Here is a 14,363-nt window from a genome sequence, read left to right as displayed (position 1 = left end):
TTTTTTGATATTTTATTCTTAAGAGTTACGTTATAACCCTTCTAGACGGTAATAATATTGTTAAATATTGTGTAGAAACTGCAATAATAATTTAATACGCTTCAAAGGATCAAATATTGTGCAATAAAATTGACTGTCTGGGGAAAAAATTAAGCTTTGGACAAAATTTTTCAAGAGGAAAAATAGTCTTAGAATTCGTTCAAGAATATCATATTTCAAAGACATCAGGTTGTTTTGAATCACCCTGTATATCCACGGTCAGAGATCTAGGATGTACAATGTAACAATTTCACTATTATATCGCTCTCCTATTCATCACGATCAATGACGCGAACAAATTAAGGATCGATTGCGTCCGAGACGAACGTTGGTCCTGGTAATCAGGATACCGCCAGGCGTTAGAAATCGGCCGTTAGAGCATCTGCGCGATAATGGAACCAGTAGTTACCCGTGAGTATCCCACCTCGTATCCCACATTCAGGTAACAGTACAGCCGGCTACGCCGGTAGGAAATACGTCGGCACCTATACGTCTACGTGTGCACATGTGTATGTATGTGTATATACGTGCGCGTGCCTACTTACGTGAAAGAAAAAGAAATAAACTCGGCCACCTCGGACACCTTCGCGACATGCTTCGCTGACAATTATGGGGAGGAGTGGGACGAGCGGCAAATAAATTATAGCGGATTCCAATTCAAAAAGACGATGAAATTATTATGAGCAGTCACGTCTATTATAAATAAGGTTTGTATTAATTTTTCATGATATACGAGAGCAACATTTTCGAAAGATCACTCAATCTAAGAGCGTTGATTAAGAAAGTAACGTCTATCTTTACGTAAGAAAATATTGACAAGTTGAGAGGTAAAATTAATTTATTTGTCATTTGGAAAAGAGGACATGCTTTTCTTCCATGCGCCTCTGAATTGAGCAAATATTTAAGCAAAAAGGTGCTCGTTTTTTTCCTAAACAAACACGTAAATACATGCGTCACGGCGAACGAGCATAAAATTACAATGCATTAGCGTGGAGGTTTATTTATGCGGTTAAAAACGATGGGCGGAGAATCGATTGACGGATATATATTCGCTATTAAATGCGCGTATAAAATTACGCAGCAAGGAAATTTAATCGGAACCGGTGAAAGCACAGAGAAGTGGTTGTCGCTTTTCTTTTTTTTTCTTTTTGGAGGGAGAGGGATAGTTATGATGCATATGATTAACACACTCGACAAACCTGTCTAGACCGGGCGTAGGTTCGCGCTGGCTCTTGGGGACAAATTTATTTAACGTGTCGCTGAATAAACCGATTAAAGATCAGCAAAAATTTGCGAATTAGATACCGAACCGAGCCTTTATTCGACACGCGACAAAAAGCGTCGTTGCTTGCGTCAAAGCCAGTGGGTCATGTCGTTTGATTAGCGTACCGTAAAGTCACGCAAGGAATATGTCAAAGTTTATTAACTTGCTACCCAATATCGAAAAAAATGCAAACGAAATAAATGTGTATATTTGCGATTTTTTTTTAAATTATTTTCTTTTATTTGGGGAAGATACAATCGAGTGTCATTGAGGATAATCGATTAACTTGACTCCCGTCAATGTTAGATGGTAATCACGGTTATTCGCGCATCCAAAGATCTAGATACATCACCAAGATTTTTCAAATGAGAATCCTTTGCGCGGAAAAATTGCGAGGATTGTTTTCGTCGCTCCACGACTGGAAATTGGATCGAACGAAGACGAAGCGCCAGCTTCGGTGGACGGTTCCCAAGAGCGGGTCGACGATTTCGCAAAGCGCGCGAACAACGCGCTGGGGAAGGAGGGAAGCAGATAGCATCTAGACCCGTTGCATAAGTATGAAAGTACCTTGTAGCGACTGACTGAGTAAATAATAACGGTTACGTTGGTGCGGTGAGGACGTTCTTCTTCACTGAAAACACCGTAATGAGCGAGCCATCTCTCTCCCGGGCTGGATTACCGTGGGAGCCGTCGCGCGAAACCGGCACAATTGATCATTATACAATGTGTGTGCTGATTATTGCTGCCCGCGTGGAACAATTATTTCAACGACGCGCGAGAAACGCCGCGAATTATTACGACAAACTCACAACCATTGATACTTTACCGTACACGCGAGAAACTGTAACAGCGGATTTTTATAAACTCCGAAAGAAAATGATTGCTTCTTCGTATTGATGTGATTTTATTATCTCCCAAAAGTTTTATAAAATTTTATATATAATATTTAATAAATTATATATTATTTTAAATATTAATATAATTTATCGAATTATCATATATTTAATAACTTAAATATATAATAAGTATATAATAATTTAATTTAATATATAATTAGATATTTTAATTTAATTATTATTATTATTAAATTTTATAATAAGAGTAATATTATTAAAAGAAATAAATTATTTTCGAAAATGCCGAGTAAAAATATACGAAGACGATTCTCTTCGTATTTGTATGATTTTGTTATCTCTCTAGTTTTATAAAACTTTATATAATTATAATATAATTTAATAAATTTATTATTATTATTATAAATATTAATAATATTTATTAAATTATCATATATTTAATAATTTAAAAATATATAATAAATATATAATAATTTAATATATTTAATAGATATTTTAATTAAATTATTATTATATTTTAATATATTTTTTAATATATTTTAATATATATTTTAATTATTATTATTATTAAGTTTTATAATTAGTGATATTATTAAAAAAAAATAAATTATTTTCGAAAATGCCGAATAAAAATACAATCACTTGTTATTAGGCAAAGAAATGATGTTAATGGAAAAGATAAAAATTCCATCTTGCTGAAGACACATTAAACAGAAATTAACTTCTCGTTTATTAGGGAAATGTCATATGTGCATTAATTAGGAATTACGAAACACGCTGCTTTCTCCCGTGAAGACCGGCGCGTTTTCGTAATAAAACATTCCATAAAATCCCACTCTTATTTCGATCATTAAATCATCGATCGAAATAAACAGCACTTCTGTGATAAAGCAACAGAAGATATTATCGCGAGGAATTTTTTTGCGAAGAGACTCGCAATTTCGACTTTTCCTCTCTTTTTCTCAACGTCAATCGGCGGAGAAGTTCGCGAAGCGCAACGATCGCATCGCGCACGAAATACGATGGGTTCGATAAGATCGCGAGAGATGCTCCCGTGCCGTGTGTGCTCCGCGAGCCGTGTAAATACAGTTTTACACGCGACCGCAGATCGCACGCTACGCGTGTATCGAGCGACTCGCAGCTTCTCCCTTTTATTTTCATCACCGCTTCCTTTCGTTTTTCCAAGCTTTCCCAATACTCGTCGCGTATACTTGTCGCGCCGCTTTTTCGGGATCGTGGGACGATACTTCCGACAAAAACCAAGTTTCTTAATCCGTTGTTGCTGAATACGCCTATCAATTAAAGGCGCGTCCCTTTTTGTCGGGTACCACGCCTTCATTCTAGTCGCATTGTTTTAAATTCCATTCCGACGAGTGCGTGGCTGTGCGTGCGAATATCTTTAATATCGCAACTACTGGCAGTTATCTAACCTATCCATTTTCCACCTGACGTGATAAGCATTATTTCGAACTTTCGTGCACTATATATACGCAAATTTCAATGGGATCGCATGGAAATTGTTTCGTAAACTGTGCGTTGCTGCTACATCACGTATCGTTGCTTGTACTCTACAGGAATTCTAATCTACAATACACTCACGCATACGCGTGATAAGCAAAAAGCTTGTTTCATCATTTTTATAACGCATTTTTCTCTCTCTATTTTAGTCCTCACTTTTTAAATATATTTAAAATATTTATCATTTATTTTTTTAAGTATATTTAATATATACTTAAAATACTTATCTTTCTCTCTCTTTTTCACTCCATTTTTTCTAGTTTGGTAAGCATTCTTTTTAGAATCACGACATGAATTTTAGAACTTGCTATAACTTTATCATACTGATAATAATTTTATAATTTAATAAATATCAAGCTACTTAAATATAAATAAAATTCCAAAATTTATTTCATTATTTTTATAACGCAAATTTTAGCTCTTTGTGTTTTCCTTTCTTAAAATAAAATATATTTAAAATATTTCTCTCCCTCTTTCTCATTTCATTTTCTTTATCTTAAGCTTCCTTTTTAGAGCCACATGTGCATTTTAGACACTTACTATAACTTTATTATACTCATAATAATTTTGTAATTTAATAAATTTAATAATATAATAAAAATATCGAGCCGCCTAAATATTAATAAAATTTCAAAATTTATTTCATTATTTTTATAACAACGCAAATTTTATATCTATTTGTCCTTTTTTAAAATAAAATATTTCTCTCCCTCTTTCTCATTTCATTTTCTTTACTTTAAGCATCCTTTTTAGAGCCACATGTGCATTTTAGACACTTGCTATAACTATTATCGTACGGATAATAATTTTAAATATCAAGCCACTTAAGTAATAAATTAGATTTCTTAAAGAGAGAGCATATATCATGATACAAAATGAAGTTTCATTAGCTTAAATATCTACGTCATGCGTGAGAGAATTCGAACCAAAGAAAAAGCATGTTTTTTGCGACCGTGTGTCCGCAGGCAATGTTGGGTTTGATCGAGACAGTCACGTTGCCGTAAGCAATCTCATTTTATCCCATGTCACGCGGTCTGAATCCCAGTTACCATCAAGCGAAAGTGATTTATGTCTAATCCATAGTCAATACTATTGATTTAGTATTCGATGTATTTCAGTTATACACATATATTGTTACCTCGAGCGACATAACGTTCACGAATATTACCTTTTCAAAGAACAATAATCTCTCTCGCGGATACATTTAACACGTGTGAAGTCCCCATAACGGTAAGATGATATAACGTATGCTTAAACCTTTCTCTTCCTCAACCGCTGTCGCTCTATCAGTCTTTATATCATGAAAAAAATGGGGATCAGATTAATTGAGATAATTTGATATTTTCTCCTGAGAAAAAATAAAACTGTTGCACACCTTTATACATTATGCATTCATACATATACACGAGCCCTTAATCATGCGAAGTAATGAACAATTTGGGATGAAAGATCGCGTAGAAAGTGTCTGGGAAACTACGAAGATCCTCGAGCACGGGGTGACGCAATTCCCGTGCTTTCCCTCCAGACATCATCCTTCTCTTGAGACACGGCATTTGGTGGAGGTGTGTGTTTTAATCATCATTATTTCAAAATTCTCTGTGATAAATAGGGTTACATAAGACTTAAGGCAAGACAATATTCGTCAAAATATTATATGAAAATTTTTAAACAACTGAAATCTTGTTTTGATTTTAGGTGAATTTTTGTGCAGCAAAAATCTCGTCTTATTGTTTTATCTCTTTTATTTTATTAACAATTTTTATCTAATAATGAACAATTGTATTTATAAAATAATATTTAAAATATAATCTTTAATGTATAATAATTTAAGGTAATTATTATTGTTTATGTCATTCATTTACTCCTCAAAACATTATATACGTACGTATATATCTAACCTAATGATATTGTTTATTTTATTTTTTATTATATTAATTTCTAAATTTATTTTATTATATGTGTCTAAATTTATTTATTGTATTATATTATTATATTATTTATTTTATTAAATTATTTTTTTTTTATTATATTAATTGTTTCTAAATTATTTCTGTCAATATAATTGCTTTTATTTGTTAAGTAAAATTTTTAAGTTCGTATAATGTAGTGATTTTCTTCTCATCCAATTTACATTCATATATATTTTTTTAGAAATCGATAATCTTGACGAGATCAATAATTTTGACAATCTTAGTCTCGATATTATCTCGATAATTAATTAAAAATCTAGTCTTGTTTCGAATTCGAGACAAGACGAGACAATATTAAGACTAATCTTAGTATCTCGTGCAACTCTAATGATAAAGATTGAAACGACGACAAAGTTGCGAAAGAAGACGCGCGATTCCCATCATTGCGCTCGGGGCGTCTAAATTAGAAGCGAGCAGAGATAATACGTGCAACGCGCACGATACACAATAGAAGTTATAATTTGCGACGATTGCGGTGGTGCAGTAGTTATGCGAGGCATTCGACTGGAGCGCGATGAAATGGATTTACGTGTTCTCGCAGGTATGCGTTTCGAAAGTGCAAGTGCACGTTCCTCGGGGATGCGTCTCACGTTGCTACGCCCCTGCCACTGACATTTTCTATCGTCGATGTAAAATGTGAATAAACATGATAGCCTCTGATTCACTGCAGGATATAGGACGTAGACCACGCGAGTCGATCACCAGAAGGCATGATTTTGCACAACGGAGACTCCGTTGAATAGCATCATTATGCGCCCATATATACAATTTAATTCAATTTTCTCTTAGATAACTCATTTTCAACTAATCTTCTTTACGACAAATTAATTCTTTCAGCTTAAATACCGTTGTTTGTTATGGACAACTTTTATATTATCGTACATAAATCACGGTGCTCGCACGTTCTTTTTAGAAATGATGATTAAAACGTACATCTTCATGTGTCTTTTTTACAAAAATAAATAAATAAATAATAAATAAATAAAAATAAATAAATAAATAAAAATAAAAATAAATAAATAAATAAATATTAAATTAATAAATATCAAAGTATGACACGACTTTAATGGGTTGTACGATGGATATTCGGGATTTACAAACCGCCGACGCATTGATATTTCGCCGGCATCGAGCCGCTCACCATTGAATCGCCAATGGAAATTTCTCACTTGGATATTCGTCACGAATTCCAAGCGAATGTTATTGCAAACTCGATTTCGTAGGCGAGGCAGGCTTGAGAACGCAGAATCCTTTGGCCTCTACGTCGTAACCCATTCACGGAGATTCAAACGGTTTTACTACTAAGCTCTAAAACTGCGCGCAGTGAGCTAAATATAAAATAAGTTACTTGATTTCTAGACTTCCTAATTTTTGTATCGTATGCATAGTCAAGTGTAATGGAAATAACTTGCACATCGCGAATCGTACAGCATCTAATGTTCCTCGCAGCACGCGATTTGACTTGCAATTAGTGGCGTTGAATTACAGAAAGTAAAATGAGAAAATATATACATGTGCATATAAAGAAAATATTTAGAAAAAAATTAGCGAGAAATCGAACAATAAGATATTGATAGAATGTTTTAGGGAAGTAGAGAAAAATAGGGAAACTCAAAACAGATAGGAAATAGACAGAGAAATGTATTTTCGAAGAAATGGAATGTCAGGGATAGAAATTAAAAGATTAAGAGAGGAAGGTTTCGAAGTAGTACAGAAGCTAAGCGAAAGAGATGTAGAGAATCAAAAACAGACCCAACAGAATAAAATTCAGAATTCTAGATATGATATAAGATATAGAGAGTTATATATGATAGGAATACCAGAATATTTAAGAAAACAAGGTCAGAAAGATTTTCAAAAGATCATAGCGAGATTTAGATATGGAAACGAAGAACTCCGGAATAAATTTTGGCGTGAACAGGAGAAAGAAGTAGAAACATTAGAGCATTTAGCAACAAATTGTACAGAAGATACGAGGAATAATAAAAGAATAAGTCAAATTTTAAGAGAAAAGGAAGAGGGAATTAGTTGGATGAAGATAATTCTAAGGTTAAGAAAATAGAATGAAACCAAAGAAATTATCAAAGACAATCTAGAAGTAATTGAAATTATTTATTATTATTTTTATTTTTTTTAGAATAAGAGATAATATTGTATAAGTTAAGCATATTATAAAGTCTGCAATGTATATTTTATGTAAAATCCCTTTCAATGCCGAAAGGCAAGAAATAAATAAATCTATCTATCTATAAAGGAAATATTTAAAAAATTACAATCGTATTTTCAAAAGTTCTTTTTTTACAAAGATTAAAAGTCAGCATTTTTGCTGATCTAATGAATAGTCATATAATAATCGATGTGCAATCAATCATGGAATTAAATAGGCATTCATGAGACATGTTTGCAAATCTACGCCTCTTTCAAACATGTCTCGTGACGACTGAAAGTGTTGTAACATCACGTACATAAGTGAGAGTTAATTAAACTAATTTATTAACTTCCCAGGTAATCTTCCCACTACTTGTGAAATTAATATAGATTAGTTTAATTAAAATTCTCACACGCGTAATATTGCAATTCAAGTTTATAATTCGCAATGTTGTAACATCACGACGGTCTCCATTCGTCACGGCAAAGGTTTTGCACTTTCATGTCACATCCCGGAGACATTGCCCTCGTCGCGATGTCCAACAATTATCGTGTTCTTGCGTGTCTTGATCCTCATGTCGGTATGTCGGTGAAACTAATATGCGTTGCTTGCACAACGAGTCGGTCGACACCGGCCATATCCTTTTTTGTCGCGTAGACGAGAATTTCACACCCGGACGTACGCAAATGTGCACGTCGACGCGCTCCAAGACAAAGTTCAAATAGTGAGAAAGTTCTTCGAGGCGCGAGACGTGAAAGCAGCGAGTTGAAACTTTTCCTAGAGGATCGCTGGACACTAAACGCGACATCTTCGATTGTGATTTCTCGCCATTAGAATCTCACTTCGCGCCTGGCAATAATAAATTCCTCGAGAGGAGCAACAGGTGTCAGCGGAATTTTTCTTCAAAGTGATACGCCGATAATTACGCGTGTCTTTGAAGTCCTCGTAGTAATGATCGCTATAAATCAGTTTCAATGCGTATAAATATCCTCGTTAATATTAATTCGTAATGCGTGATCTGTAAAATGGACGCCATCCGAGAAGTGGTTTCGAGATCTAAACCGTCCCAATCGCTCACGTCTGACATTTTGTTTCTTTAATGATCGCAGCTTGTTTCTTAGCACGTGTATCGGCACGAGGATCGTTCTTTTCTGCCATGAGAAATGACGACCTTTGACAGAACATATAAGAGAGAAACCATGGCGATGCATCCCATACTACTTTACGGCTTTCCTCCCACGTAAAAATTCACACAAGTGGAATGTCGCACAAATAATGTATTTATGTGAAAATACACACATATAGCAAGCATGTCTTGTTTCTAAGCCAATTCTCAAAAATTGGATCTATAAAAAAATACATCAAGTTTATATAATCAATGCTAGATCTTTCTCTTTCTCTCTCTTTACACCAAGTCAATTCTCAAAAATTGGATCTATAAAAAAATACATCAAGTTTATATAATCAATGCTAGATCTTTCTCTTTCTCTCTCTTTACACCAAGTCAATTCTCAAAAATTGGATCTATAAAAAATACATCAAGTTTATATAATCAATGCTAGATCTTTCTCGTTCTCTCTCTTTACACCAAGTCAATTCTCAAAAATTGGATCTATAAAAAAATACATCAAGTTTATATAATCAATGCTAGATCTTTCTCTTTCTCTCTCTTTACACCAAGTCAATTCTCAAAAATTGGATCTATAAAAAAATACATCAAGTTTATATAATCAATGCTAGATCTTTCTCTTTCTCTCTCTTTACACCAAGTCAACTCTCAAAAATTGGATCTATAAAAAAATACATCAAGTTTATATAATCAATGCTAGATCTTTCTCTTTCTCTCTCTTTACACCAAGTCAATTCTCAAAAATTGGATCTATAAAAAAATACATCAAGTTTATATAATCAATGCTAGATCTTTCTCTTTCTCTCTCTTTACACCAAGCCAATTCTCAAAAATTGGATCTATAAAAAAATACATCAAGTTTATATAATCAATGCTAGATCTTTCTCTTTCTCTCTCTTTACACCAAGTCAATTCTCAAAAATTGGATCTATAAAAAAATACATCAAGTTTATATAATCAATGCTAGATCTTTCTCTTTCTCTCTCTTTACACCAAGCCAATTCTCAAAAATTGGATCTATAAAAAAATACATCAAGTTTATATAATCAATGCTAGATCTTTCTCTTTCTCTCTCTTTACACCAAGTCAATTCTCAAAAATTGGATCTATAAAAAAATACATCAAGTTTATATAATCAATGCTAGATCTTTCTCTTTCTCTCTCTTTACACCAAGCCAATTCTCAAAAATTGGATCTATAAGAAAATACATCAAGTTTATATAATCAATGCTAGATCTTTCTCTTTCTCTCTCTTTACACCAAGATTTGCTTGTCGGTTAACGGTATGTAAGTTTTTTAAAAATATGCATTTTCAAGCAAGCAATGTGGGTATGTGTGCCATGAATTTCTTTTATAACCAGGAATGGCTTCGCGGTTGTTTGTAAAAACCTCACCAGCCCGAGATGCTGGTCGAGAGGACGGATGCCATCGGTGGGTCCCGGGAGTCGTGGAATTTAAATGATTCTCGATAGAAAGCGTTTTCACTTCGGGCAGGATGAACCGATAGTACTCGGTACACGGCTAATATGCACAACCGCGGCGTGTTAATGAAATCGAGCGCGGTTTACGCTGTGGTCGGCACGTCGCTTCGATTTCTAATTAAGAATTTCACGTCAAAGTGTTTATCCCGGGTGATTATATTGCGCGCTGTATCACAATTTTTGAATACTTAAAATTATAATGAGAAAAATGTCTTTAAAAAAAAATGAAGAGAGACTCGTTCACGTAATGCCTCGCCTAATTAGAAGGAATCTCCATAATCTGAATGTCAAAATGCATTTTGCTCGAACTTCCTGTTTGCTTACATTGTATGCGCGAGCGAACCATGCCATACGTGAAAGTGGCAATTTACTCGGACAAGAGCAAATCGTGTAACGGAAGATCATCGTCGACGACCATCTATTTCCGGGATCCGGAATTATGGGCTCTTTACTTTCCCGCCTACAATGTTGCACTGAAATCACTTTTGATTTGACGTGTACATTGCGCCAACGCGTGCGGAAGTGTCTGGCGATGAATCTAATTTTCTGCTACATTAGCTTTATCAGTAATATTGCCAAGGAAAATTTTGTTTGTCATTATAAAATATATCTTTCCAAGTTTTCGTAATAACCACATTAGGCGACATTTAATTGATGTCGCAGGCTACTGTTATTGTATATAATTGAAAAAAGAAATGCTAAATATATTGTTCGTTTTCTGAGATCCCGTGGATTTATCTCGTCTCTAATTTTCGCTTAAGGTAAAGCATTTTCGATTGAAGCTATGATTAGAGATTGGCGAGAAATTTCCATCAACGGAAATCTCGATTCGCTTCGCCAACGCGACAAAAACCGCCGTCTCCAAGAGATTCTACCATTAGAAGCCGGAGAACTTCTATGGGCTTGGTCCATGGATGACCCACTAACACAAATACCGCGCCTTTCTACGTTCTGGGCGATCGGCACCAATGTGAATAACGAACGAACTTGCCGCAGGCTCGTTTCAATGGCATAGGTCCCTAGAGAAAAATATACTTATCGTTCATTCCCCCCGTTCATGTGTTCGTAACGCATGTTCGTGCGCCTGGCGAGAAGGAGGAGACGGTGTCTCGTTTTCTATCGATTCTGAAGGAAGAGCGAGAGAGGAAGAGAGATCACGCTCGAGAAAATATCTTGATTACGTTGCCATTGGGTCCGCGCTCAGAGAAGGCAAGAGTTTCTTCTTGAGAACGTACGAATGAAAGTCAACACTCTAACGTCCATTCCTTTCCCATAGACTGCAGGGAGATCGTGGAAAAGTCTTCGATACACCATGTCTCGGAACGAGAAAAGGGCGTACCAAGAAATCGGGCGAAATTATTACACGCTTTTCCGAGATTTAATGAGCGCGAATGCGTTGGATGAGAAAATGTTATTATAAAATTCTCATATATGTATGTAGGGTGTGTATCACTCGACTTCACTTATGATTTTTTTGCATGATTAAAAATTAATTTTTTCTACAAAAATGCTAAAACATAGATCATCTTTATAAAGTATAATATATATGATTAAAAATAATATTTTCGGTGAAAAAATCGAATAAATAATAAAGCGTAAATTTTTATTTCATTTTTAATAGATCTTTTAATTTGAGACTTAATCATTATAAGATATGGAATATAAAAAAATATGAATTAATAAAAAAGATCATACCTAGATTTTTGCTTAGGAAAAATCGGATTTAAATTCTCTAAAGAATCCACAGACAAATAAAATTATATATAATATATCTTACGAAATATATTATATATTGATGTACAATAATTTTCATAATATTTATAATAATGGTGATAACTTTTCGAAGCAACTTTTTAAAAAGGATAGAATTAAAATTATTTTTTATAAATAATGAAAAACGGAAATTTAATCTTTATATAAGTATAGTTCCATTAATGTCCCATTGATTTGCACATTTATAGTAGATCTCTTTGCCGCGGAATTAACTGCGCTTCGCGCAAAACTGTGTAGGTTTTGCGTAATTAATCTGTACAGGATGATAATTATCTGTTACCTGTGTGAATCGCTCGAGAAATGATCCTCATCTCGATCGGAGCGATTTTGCTTTCGATTCCGCGTCGTATCTTGTCGGACGCGGAGAAAGCTGACGCAGAAAACGCTGTCTTATCCACGTGCCACGCAGATCTTTGATTAAATTGATCTTTGACTACGATCTGACATTTCCGCTAATATTATACTTTACGGTGGAGCCTAAGCGGTGCGCTAACTACTCGGCGCAAACTGCAAATGCCTATGTCCACCGGCACCGGGAAAATATAAGGAGTCGATTAGCACACAGGCTACGACACGGGCGAGCAGGATGTAAATATTGCATTAAGCAATTACATGGTACGCGGAGAGAAGGAAGCGTAACCGATGAGAGAGTTAGTGTGCCGATCCGTTATAGGCCCGAGGCCTATTGAGAATTCGGTGGAACACTCGGCCCACATCGGCCTCGTCGTCGGATGCGCTTGGCCAGTTGGGTCTTGCACAGGGCCGAACTCTGGTATTCGACAAATTCAGGAAGGCAATGAGATAAAGAGACTCCTCAAGATGTTGCTTTCGACACGCGATCAAGGCCAAGTCAGGTGAATTGCCAGCCTTTCGCTGACAGGAGAGGAAGATCGTTTACATACATAACTCGTCTCTCTCATTCTCTTTCTCTTCCTATCCCTCTCTCTCGATCCGATCCTGGTACAGGTGGATTGCCGGTATGAACGGCCGATGGGCCTGCGAATTGGGTCAGCGAATCGAGGAGGTTAAGCTCGTGAAAGAACAAGAATAAGATTCGCGTTGGGTTCTCGTCAAGTTTCTCACATTCAATTCCGTTCGAAAAATTCGTGAGACGGTGGTTTATTAACACCCTAATTATATCATCTGAAAAAGTGCTGAATGTAAAAATCGAATTGGAAAAATTTAAATCACTCATGTAAAAAAAAAAAAAAAAAATTAGTGGGAAAAAAGTCTCTATCTCTTTTAGTTCTTGTATGATTATCAGATAAATTCTGAAAAGTAGTTTCCTAAGATAATTATTAATGTATAATTTTCTTTCGTCGAGTAGATTGTGTAAGTATTTCGCACTTTTACTAGCGAATGCCGTTAATAAAATGTCGAACTAAACCCATAATCCTCGAGAGAATTCTTGAAGGAATGAATTATGCTTCTAATAATAATAAATATATTCTCTCAATTATCGTGTACAATTTCATTATTTTTTCAATATCCCATGTGCATTTCTGCACGATACGTATTGTAATTTGTAATTAACATCTCGTTGTTATGTCTAACAATAAGCAAAAGTATTGCGACCATCAATCTTTTTACAATTCGCATCACGCAAGCAAACACTTGTGCAGACGAGATGCGATTCATAAGCCGCTTCACGTTCTCCGTCTCCGTTTTACGTTCCAATTCTACTTTCGTAACCCGCTACTCTCGAATAGATCGTCGAGTTCTTCGTTTTGTTAATCATTTATCTTAAATTTCTAACTGGATATCTTATCCGTTTCAATTTTCCTTTAAAAAAAAACGAAGGAGACACAACGATTTGAAATGTGACACGACGTCAGAAGATAATATAATCAATTAAAATCACGGAATAAGATCAGGAAAATCGCCGTGGATCAATCGCAGTGTGATCTTAATACGCGAAACTTTCGAGATAAACTGGTTCCCTGCAGATCGGAATTTGTCCTCGATACATCTCATTAGCTGCATACATCCTACTCGTGCTGGCGGTATCCTTTCTCATTATACGTACGCAAATCAGAGGAATTTTCTTGCGCTGACATTTGTCTTTTCACCATCGCAATGTTAATCTATACTTCCCGCATCTGAAAGCATAAGTATCATTGGCCCAGTTATGATCCTGTCGTGCATTTAAAGCTTCATTATCCGTGAAGGTACGAGACCGGTCAAGT

At 35.0% G+C, this 14,363-nt stretch overlaps 1 protein-coding gene and 1 long non-coding RNA gene across 3 annotated transcripts in view; one reads left to right on the top strand and one right to left on the bottom strand.

The window, feature by feature from the left end:
* LOC145964533 (uncharacterized) overlaps positions 1 to 14,363 on the top strand; it is a 66,650-nt gene that overhangs the window by 14,155 nt on the left and 38,132 nt on the right. The window lies entirely within an intron of this gene.
* LOC145964602 (uncharacterized) lies at positions 4,591 to 5,305 on the bottom strand. The gene is made up of 3 exons (XR_014436517.1): positions 5,051 to 5,305; positions 4,844 to 4,966; positions 4,591 to 4,747 (listed from the first exon to the last, which is right to left on the bottom strand). It is a non-coding gene; the product is annotated as an uncharacterized LOC145964602 (long non-coding RNA).

Source organism: Camponotus vicinus, unplaced genomic scaffold (assembly GCF_025532165.1).
Source record: "Camponotus vicinus isolate PSW18456_S1 unplaced genomic scaffold, iyCamVici1.0 SCAF_13, whole genome shotgun sequence".
NCBI classification, from domain to species: domain Eukaryota; kingdom Metazoa; phylum Arthropoda; class Insecta; order Hymenoptera; family Formicidae; genus Camponotus; species Camponotus vicinus.
Note: the sequence above shows the minus strand (reverse complement) of the source record. Positions and strands in the feature narration are given on the sequence as shown.